General features: G+C 35.7%; 1 protein-coding gene across 1 annotated transcript in view; it reads left to right on the top strand.

Moving 5' to 3' along the window:
* The window catches only part of LOC135218682 (bromodomain and WD repeat-containing protein 3-like), a 282487-nt gene that overhangs the window by 155015 nt on the left and 104718 nt on the right, over positions 1 to 22754 (top strand).

Raw genomic sequence — 22754 nt, 5'->3', positions numbered from 1 at the left:
GTATTTTAAATTGATTTCAAGTAAAAAAAAATTCAATGACATTTGAGAACCTTGGATGGAAAACTAGATAAGTTAAAAATAATTATCCTAGTAAAACTAAGTTATCAAATAATTTTGCCCTTTCAGTGTTAGTTTGTATTTTGCGTATGGATAAAAAAATCAGTATATATTTGTAAATATAAATGAGTTTAGAACCACCAATAAGATGCAATATGATATCACAGTCATTTGTACACAAAAGCTGGTAGTAAACTCATTCAATGTAAAAGGATGGCTATAGTAATGAAATTTACAAAATTATTCTGAAGCTCAAAACAATTCAGTACACAGAACTGCCATAATGATTGGAAAAAAACATATTAGTGATGAATAATAATAATAAAGTTGATTTATGCTATATCTATTATATTATAATAGGTGTTAGTTTTTCCAGACCTCTGAGTCTCAAGTAGACTCTTCTCGGGCTGGTTCTCAGGGATCAATCCTGAGAAAAAAAAAAAAAAAAAAAAAAAAAAAAAAAAAAAAAAAAAAAAAAAAAAAAAAAACAAAAAAAAAAAAAAAAAAAAAAAAAAAAAAAAAAAAAAAAAAAAAAAAAAATTTAGACTTTATTTAAGAAACCCGTCTTATTTAAAAAATTTATGATTTTATTAATTGAAAAACAAAAATCCCTGCTTTCTTGCAAGAATATTTTTCATTTCTGAACTCCGCAGATAAATAGATCTTGCTGGGTCCAATTTGGGCACTCAACAAGCAAATGCTGCACTGTCATGGGTATTTGACATCTGTTACATTTCACTGGGTCAGCATGTGGTGTTGACATCAAGTGACCATGTGAGAATCTTGTGTCCTCCATACGTAGCCTTGCTAGGATCACCTCTTTTGCTCTTTCCTCCTGTGAGGATGTCCTCCATGCATAGACTTCAGTTTTTATATTTTTAAGTTTGTTTGTTGTTGGCACCGAGGCCCTTCTTCTTTCCAATCCTGGTAAATTAATGTTTTAACTGATTTTACCCAGTCTGACACTGGGGCATATGAAATTGTTGGAGGGATAGTGCAGGCTAATTGGCAGCAGAGTCTGCATATTCATTTCCTTTTATTCCCACGTGTGCTGGGATCCAACATATTTCCATTGATATTCCTGATTGGAGGAGTTGATGAATTTTTATTTGAATTTCCTGTACTATTTTGGTTTCCTGATTTATACTGTCCTATTGCATCTATAGCGTACGTGAGTCACTGAAAATTACAGAGACACTTGCTTTTGCCTCAGATATCATATCTAGAGCCATCTGTATGGCTGTGACTTCAGCAGTAAATACTGATGATATTGAAGGTAGGCTTTTTTTATTTAACATATTTTTCGAATATGCAGATGCTCCTACTCCAACATTATTTTTGGAGCCGTCTGTATATATCATAAATTTGTCGCCTTTCTTCTAATGTGTTCCAAAGCATGTTGGCGGTACATTTAAACCATACTTGTCATTTGTTTTTTTGAGTAGGTAAGACAGGGAGGTACATATCTTTACTCTATTTAAAATCCATGGTGGTGGCAATTCCATTGGTGGGTGAAAAATTGGATTCCATATTATGTATGTTCATTATGTATCTAGCTCTTTTTGTGAAAGAGCTTGTACTATTAACTGCTGTTACTTGATTACAGTTTGGAAGCAGTAAGTTGCAGGAGACGATCCCACTTGCATTGAAAGACCTCTTTGTATGTTATTAAATTACGGTGATGTTTAAGGGCAAAATACCTGCCTCCACCAAAAGTGAGTTTGTTGGGGACGATCGGAAAGCTCCTGTGCACAATCGCACGCCTTCATGGTGCACTGCATCGAGAGATTTTAATGCAGATTCTGAGGCGGATGAATATATTGGACAGCAGTAATCTATATGGATAAGACTGTTGCCTTATATCATTAATAAAATGTCGCGCTTTGCTCCCCAATTATGTGTGATAACTTTTTTAAATATGGCAAGGGCTTTGATGCCCTTGGCTTTAATGTATTTGATGTGCTCTTTCCAATTTAAATGTTGATCAAATATTACTGCTAGATACTTGATTTTTGTACCAAAATTGTATTTCAGTGCTATAAAGATGCAGTTTGATTGTTTGGTTCTTCATCCACCTTTTGTCTTTGTAGAAGACGATTGCTTTTGTTTTATCAGTTGAAAATTTAAATCCAACTGAATTTGCCCAACTACATATATTTGAAATGGCAGTACTAAGAACTCTCTGAGCGTGTCTCAGATTACTACTCGTATAGTAAATGACAAAGTCATCAACATATAAACTGTTTTTTACACCACTTGGTAAATTTATAGTAATGTCATTGATTGCTAAAGCAAACAATGTACAGCTCAAGACACTACCTTGAGGGATTCCTTCTTCCAGGTTTTATAGGTTCACTGAGTAGGAATTTTCTACTCGTACTTGAAAAGTTCTGTTTGTTAAGAAGTTCTTAATAAATTATTGGTAAGTGGCCATCTTAGTCCCTTGGAGTGGAGTTTTTGCATGATGTTATGTTTCCATGTTGTATCGTTCATTGCTTTTTATATATCAAAAAATATAGCTACTGTTAATTTCTTTTGTTCAAAAGCCTTTTTTTCCTTTTTTTGATATGATCTTCTAAATGTGTAAGGGTTGGATTTTTCTAGGGTTGATCTGCCAGCTATTGAACCAGATTGTGTTGGTGTTAAATGGATTCTTTGGTTATTACATACGTTAATCGTGCATTAACCATTTTTTCTAAGATTTTGCATAGGCAACTTGTTAGAGATATCGGTCTATAATTGGATGGATTACTTGCATCCTTTCCTGGTTTGTTTATTGGAATAATTATGGCATGTTTCCATTTATCAGGAAAGACACGTTTTAGCCAGATACTATTGTAAAATTTTAATAAATATGATTTAGCTATAGGAGCTAATTTTCTATCATTTCAAATGATATTTTATCATATCTGGTGCAGAGGGATGACAAGAGTTGATGGATTATCTAGTTCATCCATGTTAAAATATAGTTATATTCCAGGTCTTCAAGAGTTTCAAAATTGAGTATATATTTTCTTTTTGTTTTCTGATACTTTGAAAATGTGTATCTAGGCTGGAGTAAGCACTGATGTTTTCAAAAAATGTTTCCCAATTATGTTTGATATTTCATAAGTATCATGGTATATTTTTCCATTTAAATTGTATTGCACTTCTTGGAGGTCTTATATGTTTTCCATTGATTTCCTTATCTTTTGCCAGACATCCCTTGTGGATGTGGTTTGAAGATATGTTTGAGACTATTCCTTCCATGATGCGATTTTTTCTGCTATTACCGTTTTCTAAATTTGGCTGTATATTTGTTAATATAGTGGTTTAATGTGGTTAATTGTTATGTTTGTTATAACTATTTTGTTTAATATGTTTATACTATAGGGCATTTTGTTGAGTGATTTAAGGCGAGTTTTGAGTCTGTTTAGATTGCGACTCAATATATGTTTTATTTTACTTAATGTTGTTAATGTTGGATTCCACCATGGGACAGGGGATTTTGTGGAATGTGTTTTGGTTTTTGGAATACTTTTATCTGCAGCATTTATTATGAAGTTTGAGAAGGATTCACATGTAGTATTGTGATCTTCATTATGTGGGAATGGTGGTATGTTTCGTGTGTATAGGAAATATTTATCCCAGTTAGCTTTTTGGATATTATATCTTGTAGGTGGCAATATTTTGACATTACTTAAGTAGTTCAGAATGATTGGGAAATGGTCACTTGTGTGATGAATCGTCTAGGACGTTCCATTCAAATTTCTCCGCTACATCATTTGAAACATAATGAAATGTCATTGAAGAAAGGTTAGGCGTGTATTTGAAAAATATGTTGGAACTTCACTTTCATTGAGACAATACAGGTTGTGTTTCATTATAGTATTCTCTATGTTGATTCCGGATGTGTCAGTGGGGTTATTAATATCCATAATGGATTATGTGCATTAAAATCTCCTACTATAAGTAGTGGTTCCTGTATACTTTTGCTAATAAGTTCAGAATCACTGAAATTTGCATTGAAATTTGGTTGGTTATATAAATTACAAATAGTAATTTTAATTTTATCAGGCATATACAGTTTTAATTGATGTTATTTGATATGGCATAGATGGTATGTCAACAGGTTCATATGTAATGCTATTATGAACGTATATGGGCTGTGCCTATCCACCGTCAGTTGTGAATAACAGGCATTTTATAGTGTTGGATATTTGTAGGGTACTTCCTATATGTTGTAGATATGCACATTGGGTTGTGGTCTCGTATGATTCTTTGTAATTCACCCAGACGTAGTGGGTTAAGAGACCATTTATATTCCATTGAATGTTTTTTATATTCCATTATTGGGAGGAATTGGTGTTAAATTCTGTAAATTGATTGCTGATTTTACTTTATATCTCGTAGTTTATATGCATTTGAATTTATTTGTGGTTTTTTTAATCGTTGTATTTGTATGTTGGTTATTAGATTCTGCAGTTGTTTGTTTTTCATAGTTGAATATTAATAAGTCTATTTTTGATTTTATAATTTCCTTTTTGTATTTTAAGGATTCAGAACATAATTCGTTCTCATGTTGGTGTGTTAAAGGGCACCTCCTTAATTTGGTAAAATTGTCAATACAATTTCGTTACTGTGTCCTCTGTCTTGGTAGTTAGTTGGTTATATGTACTTACCAAAGCATTCATTACACCACAAGATGAAGCATGTTTGGTAATGTTAATTATTGGTTTTCAGAAGTTTTTGGTCTAGCTTTAGAAATGTCTGGTTTTGTAATTCTATTGTTCCTTTTCTGTAGTGATAAGGACTGTTGGTTTGAGGGGTTATTTGTTTTGTTGTTGTTAATGGGATATTTCGGTCTTGTGGATGGTTGGGGGGTGTAGTTATATGGTTTGGTTGGTGGTAATGGTATGATTTTCATTAGTATTGTTTGATGGAAATTGTAAAGAGTGATCTTTACTGTCCAGATGTTGGCTGTTTGATTGAGATTGAGGGTAATTGTGTATTTCCACTTGTGATGAGGTTAGTTTAATATCTTTTTTAAAATGTTCTCCTGTGTAGTTGGAGTCTCTCTGGATTGATTGTAATTTTCAATATTTACTTTTTTTGTTTTCCCTTAGGTGGGGTTCTTTCTAGAATTCTTTTCTTTTGCAGTTCGATTATATCATTATTTAATTCTTCTTCTATTGGAAGTTCTTTTCCATGGATAACTGAATCATCTATGTTGGTGGTGGTATTGGTTGTTGTATATCACTTTTATTTGGGTTTCAGTATTATTGGTATGATCCAGTTTCCATGTTTATACTATCTTGTTTGTCATTGTGCTGTTTGATGTTCTTGATTTTTAGTCACATTTGAAAAGGTGGGGTTTTGGATGGATTGTTAACGCCTCTTACTTTAGCTCAAGTCTGGCTTCCATGACTGACATTCCTGTCCTATTTATTAACAACTGAAGTTCTGGTGTTTTATTTGGTAAAATGAACACTCCTTAGATTTTGCGTGATGGGCTAGTCCACAATTAATACATTTTGATTGTTTACAGTTCCAATTAGTGGTATGGTCATCTGATCACAGACTGCACATATAGCTTTATTACGGCATCTTTTGTATGGTGTGTCCATACCTTGAGCACTGTACATTGTAATGTTAGGAACAAAAGGACGACTTCTCTATTTTGTCCAAGAATTTTTATTTTAAATGGTAAGTCTTGGCCTGTAAATTTTATTTTGGGCAATGTTGATATTTTTACTTTTATCTTTCCTACTTGAAATAGAGTATATTCTAAATCGTGGATGTATTGTTATTATCTCAATTTTATAGGGAGTCTAGCAATAGTTGTTTTGAAGGAAGCTCCTGCTCGCTATTGGGTAGGATGACTGTACCCTGGTACATAATTCAATGTTTCGTGGCTTGTAATTATTACCTTTATATTATTTATTTATTCTGTTATAACTTAAAAAGGCAGTGGCGGACTGCTTTTTATTGGATTGCTTGGAGTAAGCCATTCATTGTCCTTGATGTGTCTGCATTCCATGTCTTGTGTTGGATATATGTTAAGTAATTTGTTTTCTAGCATCGCTGCTGAGATTTTGTTTGTCAGCTTGAGGACTAGAATCTTGACCAATTATCTGGTCCAAAGAGGTCATCAAAATGTACCAATGTGGGATTAAGTCTGTAATTTTTGTTTCTTTTTGGTCCTGGTTTTATGTATGTTGCTTGTCTATTATGATTTTTATATTTTTTCTGTATTGCTGGGAGGATTATTTGTCTCTAATTCAGAATTATTGTTCATCATATATGGTTCCATGTTACGATATTGGAGTTTACCAATTTATGTTTGTTTGTTTCTTTTTTATTTATGCACTCTATTTGGTTTTCTGGTTCTGCTGTTTTACTTGGAACAGGTGTTCTTTGTATCTTTTATAGTACTTTCACTACTTGTGGCAGTACCTAGGAAATTCGGGAGTGACGTGCTAATGGTCATCAACTGTGCCGTAGTTTTTCCATCATGGGGCCCAGGGGTACTCAAATCATTTATTTCACAGTTCATAAAATTTGAGTTTTAAAAAAAAAAAAAAAAAAAAAAAAAAAAAAAAAAAAAAAAATCTTGAAAAGATATCATTGGCCCTTCGCGAAGTTAAATCTTCTGCCAAAGGCACAAGTGAGAAAGGACTCCCAAATGTCCGCATCCCTACCCTACCCCAAAAGGGGATTGGCATAACATGATTAGTATGGCCCAAGTGTAAGCAGAACCCGCTTGCTAGGACTAAGAGTATTATGTTAATACAATTAATCCCCACCTCCTAATCACATTATGGGCAAAAACTGGATAGAATGCCGAGAGTTCTATTCCTAGAACCAGGCCCCCCCTGGAATCGTGGTCCAGCTCCACAGAATAGTTTTCCGCCTGAAAAAACAGGTCCGAAACATTGTCGGGTAGATGATGGATCTACCACAGTTCTCACTATTTAGCTTCGGATTTAACTCCACGTTTAGCCATGATATGTTTGTCATTTATTTGCTTTTAAAAATTTTGGCAAAAAATGGAAAAGTCCACATAAGTTTACTCGAAAATATAATGGTCATATGGGACTCTTTGGGTTCGAACCTGGGAAGAGATTCCGAGGTTCGAGAGCCCCCTCACCACGTCAAGGTGGTCCCAAAATGAGGGGGGTATGCTATATCTAATAATAATAAAGTTGATTTATGCTATATCTTGTAAAATGGATTTAGCTTAGTTTTAAGTTATATTTAGAACATTCACAACAGGTGCCTATGAAAACTTTTTTGGACAGTAAGCCCCTTGAATTGTGGGCTCGCAATTCATGGATTTTCTTTAGAGCAGTGGTCGCCTATTGGTGGCCCATGAAAAAATTTTGATGGTCCGCAGGAAAAGATAAAAGGAAAATATTTAAATTTGTACGTTTCTTAATCCTTTTCAGGCAACCCTAATACAAATTCCACAGAAGACAAAGAGCCCAGTGTTGCCAATTTAGTATTTTTAATGCTAGATTTAGCATTTTTGGGATTTTGGTGATTTAGCATTGAAAATTGGATCTCGGCTCCATATAAAAACAACTCTCCATCTTGTAGTAACATCATTGGAGCCAAAAATCAACAAAACTTATTTCAACAAGAAGGAACAAATATCACGCTAAAATGTATGTTACTTAAACTTCAAATTTTCAATTTTTTTTTAATAATTAAACTATAACTTTGTTGTATTTAATGATGTGCATTTCATATTACTAAAATAAAAGTCTCATTATTATAGAGACGTATTTACCTTTTTAAAAAAATTTATATTAGTGGTCCGCCAAATTTAAAATCATACATAAAGTGGTCCATGAAGTTCAAAATACCTCAAACCTTAGGAGAATTTTTGTGTAAGTTTGGCACGGTCTCTAAAAATGCTAATAAATGCTTACCTTGTAGAGTTTGAACACTAAACAGACCTAATCATGCTCCCTAAATATGAAGTGGATTTTTTGAATGAAATTAAAGTTACTGTAATTTCATTTATAAGTTAGCTTAAAAATAGAAACAATGGTTGGTAAAATATAGGTGTGTGAAGAAATATATTGTACAATGTATTTCCCTCTTCTTTTTTTTCCCCCTTCCAGCTGACCGATCTATTTTCAGAAGTTTTCTCAACTACTATAAAGAAATTCTTTGTCTCTATGTTCTATGAAATTCCTTTTTCATGAACAAACAGTCCTTTTTATTTGGACTAGTTACAACTCTTAGTTATGTGTGTGTTTAGAACAGTGCATTTACAGTTCTAGACAGTAAAGATAAAAATAGATCAATTAAAAATTATCTACCACTAACTACAAATGAGAGAGACAAAAGTTTTCTTTATTTAAGTATCAAGCTAACTTTTAAATGAAATTCAAGCTACTAGTAGTAGTTTTTATTTAAATTTAAAAGTTAGCTTAATACATTTTACCCTTAAAATAATGATTGGTAAAATTATGGGTGTGTAGATTTGTAGATTACATTACAGAGAGAGAGAGAGAGAGAGAGAGAGAGAGAAAGAGAGAGAGAGAGAGAGAGAGAGAGAGAGAGAGAGAGAGAGAGAGAGGAGAGAAAATTATGTAAAAATTACTGAGAGCTAATCAGCAATACTCCCTTTCCTGCACATTACTTGACATATTCGACGCTCTGGACTTCAAGCTTCTGGTAGAGTTGAAAGAGAGATGAGAAGGGAGAATTTTTTATACCCATCACATCATTCTGTAATGACAGTTGATAATTACAGTGGTACCTCGAGATACGAAATAATTCGTTCCGAGGCAGCCTTCGTATCATGAGCTTTTCGTATCTTGAACCGCATTTTACATGTAAAATGGCTAATCCGTTCCAAGACCTCAAAAAACACACCCCAGTAAATTTCATAATAAAGCTAAATTGACCTATAACCAATGAAATACTACAACAATTTGGATCATTCAATACCTAACTTAATACGTATTGCTAATATACCTGTAAATAAAGTGTAGTAGTGTACATGGTATACAAGAAATACTGTACGTACATACGTACGTATGTAGTAAAATGTGGAAGCTTACCTTTCGAGTGAGGCTATCTCCGAAAGTGGCGACAGAGGAGGACAAACGGCAGATACGTATGTACACTTGACTTTACGAAAAACATAAAAAAATGTAAAACATAAACTAAACTTTACGAAACACTTAACAAAACTGTAACACTTAATTTACAAAAAACTAAAATTAAAAAAACAATTTTTAGTCTTTTTGATTTTTACTTTTTTTTTTTTACTTTTTTATATACTTTACATTTGTTTTTTCTTTTTTCTTTTTCTTTTTTTTCACAAAATTTCAACTTCTTCACCACTTTCAACTTTCTGTTTTTTAGTATCACTTTGTTCTTCCTTTTGCTTACTACTCCTACTAAAGGCCTACTTTAAAAAAAATAACTATCCAAGGAAGATTGCTTCTGCCTACTTTTGACAATTTTCCTGAAAACGACTCACACAAACGTCATCGAACTGTGCAAGATCGACCTGTGTAAGCCTTTTCGGGTGTCTCTTTTCTACGAATGATTGCACCTTATGAAAAGCAGCTAGAGCATCCTTAATTTCTGCCGTTGTCATAGAGTCGTCGTACTCCTCCTCGCCGCTGCTAGAGAACTCCTCTTGAACGACGTTATGTTGCATGGCCTCCAACTCCTTCAGGTCATCCGTCATAAGCTCCTCTTGGTGCTCCTCGAGAAGGTCACTGATGTCGTCCTCGTCAACGACCAGCCCCATGGACTTGCCGAGTGCAACGATCTCGTCAAGATCTGGTTGTGAAACAGTTTCAGGATCTTCAACTGTTTCTGAATCTGCAGCACCAGCTTTGCCCATGTCGAATCCCTCGAAGTCTCGGGCGGATACAGCATCAGGCCAGAGTTTCCTCAACAAGAAATTCAAGGTTCGCCTCAAAACCTCCTGCCAAGCTTGGTCGATGAGTCAGATGCATATCACAACATCGAAATGCTCCTTCCAAAATTCATGCAAGGTGAGGTTTGTGGCATCGGTGATGTCAAAACATCTCTTGAAAAGATGTTTTGTATACAGCGTCTTGAAGTTCGATATCACTTGCTGGTCCATGGGCTGGAGGAGAGGGGTGGTGTTAGGCAGAAGATAAAGAACCTTGATGAAGGAATACTCCGCTAGGATATCTTCCTCGAGGCCAGGAGGGTGAGTAGGGGCATTGTCCAACACCAGCAGGCATTTCAGAGGGAGGCGCTTCTCTTCCAAGAATTTCTTCACTATTGGGCCGAAACAGAGATTTACCCACTTGGTGAACAAAAGCCTCGTTACCCAGGCTTTCACATTAGCCCTCCACATCACTGGAAGCTTCTCCTTTATCACTTTGTGGGCCTTGAAGGCTCGAGGAGTCTCCGAATGATAGACAATCCCCACTGGCGTTCGAACAAAGTGCAAGCGTAAGCCTGTCTTTCATAGGCTTATGCCCGTAGCTTCTTCTCTTCCTCCGTGATGTACGTCCGACGAGGCGGCCTTTTTTTTCCAAAAAAAGGCCAGTCTCATCACAGTTGAAGACTTGCTGAGAACTGTAGCCTTCCTTGATCATCATCTCATCGAACATCTTTTTAAAGGCTTCGGCCGCTTTCGTGTCCAAGCTGGCAGCCTCCCCATGCCGCACCACCAAATGGATGCCAGTCCGTTTACGGAATTTCTCGAACCACCCATCCGAAGCCTTGAACTCTGGGGATGGCGTTGATGTCCCTTCTCCTCCGTCATCTTCGGCCTGGGCAATCAAATCGCCTAATATAGCGCCGGCCTTATGGCAGATTGCCGTCTCAGTTATCGTATCGCCAGCAATTTCTTTGTCTTTTATCTAGACAAGAAGAAGCCTTTCCATTTCATCGTGCATGTGGGCCCTCTTGCTGGACAAAATAGTGATGCCCTTGGAAGGTGTAGCTGCTTTGATGACATCCTTCTGCTTAAGGATGGTGCCTATTGTCGACGGATTTCAGCCGTATTCCTTGGCGATCACACTCAATCGCATACCAGCTTCATACTTCTTGATAATCTCCATCTTCGTATCCAAAGAGAGCATCCTCTTCTTTCCGTGAATTTCAACTTTCTTGGGACCCATGACTACGTATATACTGTATGTAATTGTGTTATGTAGTACGTATACGTATGTAGTAAAGTTCTCACACAACACGATAAAGTATACTACAACGAAATCACGAACGAATTTACGTTAATAAACGAAATCGTTAGAACGAATGAATACCGCGTGCGTACGATACAGATGATGCCGTGAAGTGACCGAAGAAGCATGCTGCTACGTAGATGCATCATGGGAGGGATGCTGACCAATAGGAGAGAAGGATCTCATGGCGGTGACTAGCATCAGGAACCAATGGGAGAGCGGGAGGATGGTGGCGAGTCTACTCAGTTGGCGGCGCGCAAGTTTCAAAATTGTTATTGGTGGTCCCGGCGAATCTCGGACTTTACAGCAACAACCTTTCGTATCTTGAACAATTTTCGTATGTTGAGCCGTAAAATTTTTCATATTTGCTTTCGTATCCCGAGGTACCACTGTACTAATATTTGAAAATATTAATACACATACACATGTACCACAAAAAATCTCTAATCTCAGTAAGAGAGAGAGATAGAGAAGAGTTGTTCTAACAAGTGAAATGGAAAGTTATTTATTTAAAATACTATCACATGCAAATTTTGTAATTAGTTATGATTACAAAATTTGTATGTGATAGTACTGTAAAGAAATAACTTTCTATTTCACTTTTAAGTAAGAACAACTCTTCTCTATCTCTCTCTCTTACTGAGATGAGAGATTTTTTATGGTACATGTATGTAGTATGTTTATTTATATTTTCAAATAATAATACTAAAAATAATAATAATATTATTATTATTAGTATTATTATTTGAAAATATTAATACACATAAAAGCTTGAAAACTCACAAATTTCATAAAAAAAAAAAACAAAAAAAAAAAAAAAATGAACAAACACTTTGCACACACACACACACACACACACACTGTTCTGAAATTTTTTGCAGGGATCGGTTCCAGACCCTACTGCTGCTGAAAATAGAGTTAGGGCGCTGTAACATACCTAACAAAGGTGCCATTAACTTGACATCAGGGCCATAAAGAGGCGAGCTTCAGTTAATGGCGGTTTTTGCTTACCAGCACCCGGCCAAGAACGGGACCTCCACTGATAACCAGGGACTGCCTGTATGTATTTATAGTGCCACCTGTGAGAATCTTTTAGGTATCAAAAGCAGACACTGTCAGGGATGAGGATTTTGCATAGTTACATACATACACATTTGTTCTCAAGTTTTGACAATCCATCACTCTCTCAGATTTCACTCACTTCCCTCTCTTAACCTCTTATACTGCATAAGAACTGACAAGATTTGAAGAGCTTATTTGATAGGGAAGGTTGAGCACTCCTAACATAAGACAAAGAAAAGTGGAAGAAACTTGTTACATGTCTAACTCAATAAAAGGAAAAAAAAACAAATGTAAAACAGTTAATGATAATGCCACTATGTGTCAGATGAGTTTCATACTGCTAAAATTTTCACCAGGAAAAATGACAAATTTTTAAGTAGTAATTTGTATTTTTCATAACATACAAACCTTAGGTCTTAACATATGGGATTAACTTTCAGCGAGCAATATATCTGGCCGTTTGAACTTTTTGAAGGATAGTTATGATAATAGTTACCGAAGGTAGGGACGGAAGCACAGTGGACCCCCGTATTCATGTTCTAGAGTGGACTTGCAGATTTTCTCTATGGACCATATTTACCCATTATTAACGGGAAATTTGCGTACTCGCAGTATTTTTTTCTATAAGAATATCCACAAATTACTGTATTTCATATCAATTTCATGATTAATGCACTTTTTGTGATTAAAACTATTAAAAAAATAGTAAAAGCATTTTCTGTGGTTTTTTCTCGAGTTTTAAGTAACAAATTAGACAGTTCTTAGCTTTTTATTAGGGTTCTAAGTATTCACAGATTCTAGCTAAGCATTTTTTTTGCCTGGATTGCAGCCCCCGCAAATAAGGGAAGTCCACTGTACTGACCACTTAGTCCGAGTTTGCTCAAGTTTGCGCAGTTTACCTTATGGCCAGGAAAAAAAGAAATGATGGGGTGTAACAGGTGAGCCTTTATGTGAAGACCTCAGGTTTGTGTATGTTGGGAGACACTTTTGGAGAGAATATATTCTAAGTAAATCTCTGAACTGACTGGTAGTTCAGCTCACCAGGGTACTCTCTTCCTGGTCATGAGAGAACAAACGAAGGAGACCATACCTCTCTGATCTATTGAACAAAAGATGTTCAATTGGCAGAATTCTGGGCATTTTGAGTCAAGGGAGAATAATATCCCTGACTCGAAAAGGTTTGAATGAACTTACATGTCTGTGACTGTAAATCTAAGAATAACCAACTGGCTTGCTCATAGTCAGTCCCTCTTTTCTCTCTCTCCTTGCTCGAGAGTAGGAAGAATTTGCATCTACTAACCCAAATAAAACTGGATTATAGATAGGATACTCAGTCATCTAGATACCTACATGCATGCCAGTCCAGCATGTGACAACTCTTTATATTAGTCTTGCCACTGGAAGAGAGAGAGGAAGATAGGAGAATGGGAGGAGACCAGCCCCACACACAAATTCTAATTGCAGCCACACACCTTAGGCGAGATGCAACCTGTCCCTCAAGAGTCGGGTGAACTACATGATTCACCGAGTATCCGCCATAGGATCCAAGGAAAAGGAGTCCAAGGACCTATGGGCAATATCCCAAGGTAAAAGGAGATGAATGTGATCTGAGCGATTACATAGATTCCATCCCAGTACTTGACCGACAGATTCTTCCTGTATGTGATAGACTGACCGATGACCCTGGCCTCAAGAGATCTGCCTGAAATATACTGATGTCCAACAGGAATTTGCAGCGTACACTCGTCTGATCATCTCCCTAGTCAGAGAAATGACCATTGGACACCATTTCTTGGGAGGAGGGTAGTGTAAACAAAGCACTAAATTGGTGTCATTGCTATTAAAGGAGTACCAATTTGGACACAGGCTCCTGAAGCTGTCTTTAGTGCCACACAATATTCTGTCCTCGAGTTGTGGATCAACTGGTAATTGTAGCAGCAGCTATTGCTTACATCTCCCATTCCTCACAGGCAGAGTGTAACTACATCAAGTAAAAAGAAATGGAACTTCTAGAAACCACTTCTTGACAGTAGGAACAAAGAACACGCTGTTGGAACTAAGTTTGGAAGTGTTGTGGATAGCTATATCTGTTCAGATAACAAACTATGGTAGCCATCTACAGTGGTCCCCCCGTATTCGCGGGGGATGCGTACCAGACCCCCCCGTGAATAGTTAGAACCCACGCGAATGTTTGGAACCCCTATGAAAATGCTAAAAACAGCCTATTTTGTTAGTTAAAACTCAAGAAAAACCACTAAAAATGTTCATACTTGGTTTTTTTAATAGGTTTTTATCACAAAAGTGCATTATATGATGAAATTCATCAAAAAACCCGGAATTTGTGGATATTTCTCATAGTAAAATACCGCGAATGCGTGAATTTTCCGCGAATAATGCGGGGAAACGTTCCCCAGAGAAATCCGCGAATGTGTGAGTCCGCGAATCTGGAGAACGCAAATACGGGGTTCCACTGTATTCATGTTTGTTATCATCCATCTCTCCCCTTACTAGAGAAGAAGGGTGCTACTGAAAGGTATATTTGAGTAGAATATAAAATACTCTAACAGTAAGGCTACTTCACTCACCTGTATCCGACCCAGCTAGTATGATGGATCCATCTTCATCCCACCCGTAGAAAGAGAAAAAGGAAATAAAAATGGAAAAGAAAAGAGACAAGTCTTAAGTTATGATACACTGTCCCCCACCTAGGAACACTGGATGAGCTACACAACTTGTTGAGCAACCACCATCGGTACCCCGGAGAAGAAGCGAGAGGAGGAGCGAGAGAGAGAGAGAGAGAGGAGAGGGAAGGAGAGAGAAAGGAGAAGAGGGAGAGGAGAAGAGGGAGAGAGAGAGAGAGGAGTGAGAGAGAGAGAGAGAGAGAGAAAAGTGGCCAAAGACCTGTGGGCTATATTCCTCAGGTAGAAGGAATTGAAAGTGGTTTTGGCAAAGCCAAGAATCTGCAGTCAAAATCCTATAAACAAAAGTTCTTCTTGAATACCAAAGAGATTAGTCCTCTGATGTTGTGTGCTCTTGCATGCACAGTATTGGCAGTAAAAAGAAAACTGTTGAGGAGGAGTAGGCATGCTTAATCACTTCACGTAGCCAAAAGGAAATGGCATTCCTGGACACTTCTTTCTTGAACACTGACCCTAGTGATCCTTGTCTGTCATACATACCTTGTCCAGGTTGTGACTGGTTGACCGCATTGCTGAGTGGGCTCTGCAAACCCATACACCCACAATGTCAACAGAGGGGATGATAGGACACCAGTCCCACCAATATTTTGACTAAGGAACTGCCATGGCAATCAAGACGATCTAGGTGATCGAGGTGCAGAACTATGTCAGGTTGGACTAGGTTTTAGTTAAGATTAGGCTAGGTTAGGATAAGTACCTAACCTAATCCAACCTAGACCCATGAAGAACAGGTGATTATCCTCTTAGATCATGCCATGAAACAAGATGTCTCAGGATGTTGAAGTGAGAACTAGTTAGGCTAAGCTAAGTACCCAACCAAATTCAATTAACTCAGTCTAGTCCTTTGTAGAACAGGACATCTACCTCCTGGTTGATGTCATTAGACAGAAATTTTCAGGATAACAAAATTCAGGACTGGCAGGGTTAGACTAGAATTAGTTAGGCTAGGCTAAGTTAAGTACCCAACTTAACCCAACCCAACCTGACCTCTTGAAGTTTATGTGAATGCCCTTTAGTTGAAGCTTTGAGGCACAAAGTATCTATGGAAGGGAAGTGTGTACAATACCTCATGTAAAAGTAGTTGTTTCATTATCAGGCTAAGTCCTCTAACCTCTCTAAGAGAGGATAGGAAAGTCAGGACCCACAAGGAGTAGGTCTGATCTGTAGATCTATGGAACTAGAAAAAATAATTTTGATTGTGCCAAGAAAAATCTTGCCCAATCAGAATTGACTGACTCCTGTTTAGAAAGCCCAGGGCAGTTTGATTCCACAGAACTTCACTGTAACTACCTTGGCTCAGTAGTTGAAGGTTAATGTTAACCCTTAATGGATGGATACCCTTATATGAGTAGCAATAACAGGTTTTGGATGATGAATGGAGGAATCGAGCAGGAAGGAGTATCCACGTAGACAGTTTAGGAGTGAAATTGCGACCTTGACTTCAAGTTCACATAGTGTGTTTCTCTTCCTCCCATGATGTCTTTTTATTTATTTGCTCATAAATATACCCAGAGGTTGCTGTTGGTCTTATCTTCTATGAAATATGTCAATTATAATTGTAATTTTGCAAAGAAAAGTGCTAAGAAATATTAGAAAAAACATGTACACTAATCCCAAAGTTACAGCATCTTTGATCTCAGTAAATTTTGGTAAATATTTTACAACAAATATACTCAGAATTGTTACTGCTTTTAGTTCTTACCTGTTATGATACTGTGTGAGCTTGGTAATTATAATTTTACCATAAAAATAAAATTAAGTTATTAGGAAAAAACATGTGTAACTTGGTAAAGTTTATAATTGTCTTGTAAAAGAGGCCCAACAAGGGGTTATCAATAGTCTTTTTCAACTTCTCATGGAAGGTAGGGAGAATCTTTTTTAAATGTTTTTCTTACACCATGCACATTTGCATATCTTCCTCGTTCCATTCATGTGTTTTTTCTTACATTGGCTGACCTCCAAGTTTCCCCCCAGCCTGGGTTGCTGCATAGGTTTTTTTTTTTTTTAGCCCTATCTCTTAAGGGTTAATGCAGGAACAAACAAGAGTCAATAATACTGGAATGTAAACAATGAAACACAAGATTTCTTCCTACCTGAAGTGTTGAAGTCTCTGGCTGAACACAATAGAAAGACCATCAATTCCCACAATAATGGCCTTATAGGTCCGACTGAACAAATTAATTTGATCGTGAGAAAGACCCCATCAATTTACGTTATGAAGGACGTAATAGTTCTGGCAGAACGATTCCTTTTGCTTGTATATAGATAATATGAGTCCTCTAGAGCAGAGCTTTTCAACCTGGGGTCGCGAGATTCTCAGTTACCCAACTCAGTGGGAATGTGTATACGGCAAAATTAACAGCAAAATCATCTTTGCAGATAGACTTTAGACCTATGAAGCAAATAGGCATGACAGATTTGGAAGCAGAAATGAATGTAAAAAAATCATGTTTTCAGATAAACTTGTGGTGAATATAGATTCCTTTTGTACTGTCTGATTGATGAAACTGGTAACCCTACATATTATTGGCTCAAACTTTATATGGGTCATCGGTCATTCTATGAGATATATCCATAAATTCCTGTTTTTTTTAATCAAATTCATCATAAAATGCACTTTCTGTGATAAAACTATTAAAAAAACAGCTATAAACAATTTTAGTGGGTTTTCCTTGAGTTTTAATAACAAAAGCATTTTTATAGGGGTTTCACTATTCACACCCCCCCCCCCCAACCAATTCTCCAAAACTTACCAGCCCTCCCGCCCAGTAGTCGAGCAATGTTGTTCTCTCATTTAAGTGATCCACGACAGGACAATACTGTGTGGTATGGGAATTTTACCCTTGTGTTTGAGGCAATAATGACTTAGGGTTAGAGGCCTCATATAATTAACAAACCCCTTTAAAGCCGATTGGACGTTATTAAACGTTGACGAAAATTGTCTGCCGGGTGCGAAACCAAGTTAATGGTCACGTTGACAAAAAAATTTTTTTTTTTTTTTTTTAAATTCGCGGAAAAATAGTTTTTTTTTTTTTATAAGCCTACTAGGCGAAAACTTTTGAATCACGCGCTTGAGGGGATGCTGAGAGTTCACGGAGATCAATGCGATGTTTTGTTTACAATCGTTATCCAGGCACGCAAGCGTGAATTTCTTTCTTCTCGCACTAAAAAGCATCAGCAACACATCTCAGAAATTATTTCGTCACTTTGACATAATTTTTGCACCATTTTATATTAGCCGTTACATGGAGCATTATATATGAAAATGTACGCAATTTCATGTAGAATACAACAATAAACAACTCATGGTTGTAGTTTTTATCAGTTTTGAAATATTTTCATATAAATAACGATGTCCAAATTTCAACCGAAATGTTCGAAAAACGCAATTGTAAGTTAAAACCCTTACATTCTGGTAATATTCAATCATTTACCTTCATTTTGCAACAAATTGGAAGTCACTAGCACAATATTTTGATTTATGGTGAATTTTATGAAAAAAACTTTTTCCTTACGTCCGCACGGTAAACTCTTCCGCGAAAATATCATAAATTTTTTTCGCGCCAATTGCTCGTAATGTTTGCCACCATTTTAAATTAGCTGTTACATAAAGTTTTTATATATAAATGTGCGCAATTTCATATAGAATACAAAAAACAACCCATGATTGTAGCTTTTATCAGTTTGATATTTTTCATATAAATAATGATGTGCCAAAATATCAACCTTCGGCTCAACTTTGACTCGACCGAAATGGTCAAAAAACGCAATTGTAACCTAAAACTCTTACATTCTAGTAATATTCAGTCATTTACCTTTATTCTGCAACAAATTGGAAGTCTCTAGCACAATATTTCGATTTATGGTGAATTTATGAAAAAAAAGAAAAAAAAAAAACATCTTCCTTACGTCCCCGCGCGGTAACTCTTCCGAAAAAATCAGAAATTTTTTTGTCCCGATTGTCGTAATGTTTGCACCATTTTAAATTAGCCATTACATAAAGTTTGATATATGAAAATGTGCGCAATTTCATGTAGAATACACAACAAACAACCCAAGGTTGTAGCGTTTTTCAGTTTTGAAATATTTTCATATAAATAACGATAAGTGCCAAAATTTCAACCTTCGGGTCAACTTTGACTCGACCGAAATGGTAAAAAAACGAAATTGTAAGCTAAAACTATTACATTCTAGTAATATCAATCATTTACCCTTTATTTTGGAACAAATTGGAAGTCTCTAGCACAATATTTGGATTTATGGTGAATTTATGAAATAAACTTTTTCCTTACGTCCGCGCGGTAACTCTTCCGAAAAAATCAAATCTTTTCATTTTTTTGTCGTAATGTTTGCACCATTTTAAATAGCTGTTACATAATGTTTTATATATGAAAATGTGTGCAATTTCATGTAGAATACAACGATAAACAACCCCATGGTTATAGCTTTACAGTTTTGAAATATTTTTCATATAAATAACGATAAATAAAAAAATTCGTCCTTTTAATAACTTTAACTTGACCGAAATGGTCGAAAACTGCAATTGTAAGCTACAACACTTACAGTCTAGTAATATTCAATTAATTACCTTCATTTTGCAATAAACGGGAAGTCTCTAGCACAATATTTTGATTTATGGTGAATGAAAAAACAAAAACAGCTTTTTTTTAATTTTTTTACGTCCCGCGACATTACGAATTCATACCATCATATTGTGATAATATTTTCTCTGTGTTGCTTTGATTGTTTCACAATTTGTTGTTATATACCAAAATAATTGCAATTTTGTTTGTACAATACAACGAAAAAATAATTAACTCATTAGCTTTAACCGTTTTGCTCACAGTGCGATTTGTATACAATTACGGTGTTATATGAAATTTATTTTTTGCTGCTATCATATATTCCAATATTTATATAAGATAATTATATTTTTTTTTTGTTTCATTTCTGATGGTTGGGTTGCATAATAAACTTCAGGCAATTGACAAAGATGGAGCCAAAAATGAACTATCAAACTTGAAAATTAGAGTGGCTGTGATTTTTTGAAAAAAAAACTTTTTTCTGCTTCGGCGCTCACTCGCGAAGAAAACGCCGCCCGGCATACGGGAGACATTTTTTCGGAAATACTGGCTCGGTGTTTAAGGGTTAATGACCATTGTCCAGTTACCTACATAAAACATCAAAAAGCATTGGTACAGACGATGTGTTGATTTTATAAATGTTTCATGCTTTAATGTTTAAAATGTGTATGCAAATGTATTATGTATAGGGTATTTTTAATTCTGCGCAGAATATGATACTAAGGGAGCTTTTGAAACTACCCTTCACGTTACCAAATACGATGTTTTTTTCATGTTCATTCTTGTAAGCAGCTGCCTGCCACTCTTCCGAAAATATAGAGTTGAAAAGAGTGTAAATTTAGCGATCGATGTGTCGTTTTATAAATGTTCATGCTCTTATGTTCAAAATGTGTGATGAAAATATATTACGTATAGGGCATTTTTTATTTTTGTACATAAATATGTTAAAAATTAAGGTAGTTTTCATAATTACCCTCCACATTGTCAGAGGATATTTTTTTCATGTTCGTTCTTGTCCGCCACTGATCCGAAAAATGCATGGTGTTATTTTATTTATTTATGTCATCTTTTCCATAAATCCTTTAAAAAGTTATACATTACTTCACTGTAATCCAATAATATTGTATGTATTCTTATACTACTGTATTATAAAAAAATACTAAGCAAATTTAAGCTAGTATTCCGCGGAGTGGCCAATGTTTTTGGTTTCAAATCAGCTGATGGTGAACACAAGTTTGTTTCGCCATATTTAACGCAATTCTGAGCAAATTTCATGCTTCTAGTTGGCACAACGAATATCTAGATACTTGACTTATATGAGATGGTTATTTTTCCTTATACGACGTGTTTTTAGGTGGAAATATGAATTGAATGTGTCTCGTTGTGTTTGATTGTGAACTTTTTTTTTTCGTTAATAGATTACGTTGGCGGCTTGTTTATTGAGGAAAAAAATTATGTGATTCCGTTCGCAATTTTCCTTTATATCATCGTAATACAAATTTACGTTATTTATCTTATATCGGCGTTCTTTCAAGCCCAGTAGTTTTGATTAAAATTATTTTATCTTAATTTTATCTACAGTTGTGTTTGATGGCATACGTTTACTGGAGTTTTATCCTTGTTGCTGATGCACGATAATAGCCATTAGCAGCTTGAACAGTTTTCTCAGCTTCAGTTATAACTAGGTTTAAATTTAACAGTATAGTATTTCACAATTGATCTTTGATCTATATTGATCTTTGATCTATAGCAAATAAAGTTATTATATTAATATATCTCCGTTATATCTACATAACGTCATTTACAACAACTATGGTAATAGTGTACTATAGTACGATGATTGAAATACAAGCCAAACGGATGTTATCGCATTCGGTTGTACTTAGAAAAAGAAAGTCGATTCATGTTCGGTTGTTCATGGCTGTACGCGTTTATGCAACGAGTATAACGTTAAAACCATACTTTCATCATTCTCTTTTGCTGTTTTTGAACTTATGTAACTAGAAGATGGGATACATTAGGTTATTGTAATTTGGTCTCTCATAAAATGGGATTATCGTAAGATGAATTATCGTAACTTGAACACTACAGCTACCTGTACACTGTATAAAACCTTATTATATCTTTACATAATCTACACACCCAAAGGATTAAAGCTAGGCTTTTTTCACTTTACAGTATTTATAATACTATAATGTACTGTACAGTAAATTCTATAGTACTATACTGCATAAATATAATTTTACTTATTGCGCCATCGCAGGATTAAGGCGCCGTTTGACTGGTCTAGGGCGCTGTTAACTGGTCTAGAATTTCAAAATGTGTGCGGCGGCCTTATGGCTTTAAAAATTGCTTAGTGTCAAAAATCACTTAGCGTCCGCGACCAGGAACGGAACCCCCCGCCGCTAAACCGAGGGCCGCCTGTACTAACATTGTCAACAGTATGCAGTCACATTTTGTGATCAAAATGTATACAAAGAACAGAAGTAGAGGGCTGTCCTTGGCTAGCAGATCACCATGGCAACCAGCCAGCCAAACCTGGTATTCTGTTTGGTAAGTGTTTTGAATACAATACATAATTTTAACAGTGTATGAATTTTACTGATTTTATAAAGAATACAATTAATTCCTTCCCTCAAAACTGTTGAAATATTAAAGATAAAAGAATGAATGATATGAATTATGCTGCATTGGGGAACGTCTCTCTCTCTCTCTCTCCTCTCTCGTCTCCATCTCTCGTCTCTCTCTCTCCTCTCTCTCTCTCTCTCTCTCTCTCTCTCTTCTCTCTCTCTCTATGTCATTTGCCACATAAAACAAAAGTATTGTTCAGTAACACTGCTTTTGTCTTCATATAGTTTTACCTTTGTCTTATCTTTCGTTCCTATGTAGTACATAAAAAGCATCGTACTGTAGCTACCAGTTAAGCACAGATTGGTAAAAACTGTTGGCTGTGCCCATTCAGACAATAGCATGCAAGTTAAATCGGTTACAAGTTAACAAAATTTAGTTTAGTACTACAGTATAAATACAGAGCTATATAAAAATAAAAATATAAATGAAAAAGTTTATTTACCTTTGATAAATAAAAAGGAAAATGGTACATGACAGGCAGAGGAACATTAATATCCTAAATCGTGGATGAGATACATATTTTAATTAGATCGGCTGACCCTCTTCTG

This window comes from Macrobrachium nipponense, chromosome 1 (genome assembly GCF_015104395.2).
Source record: "Macrobrachium nipponense isolate FS-2020 chromosome 1, ASM1510439v2, whole genome shotgun sequence".
Taxonomy (NCBI): Eukaryota; Metazoa; Arthropoda; class Malacostraca; order Decapoda; family Palaemonidae; genus Macrobrachium; species Macrobrachium nipponense.
The sequence above is the reverse complement of the archived record's forward strand: the minus strand, read 5'-3'. Positions and strand labels throughout refer to the sequence as shown.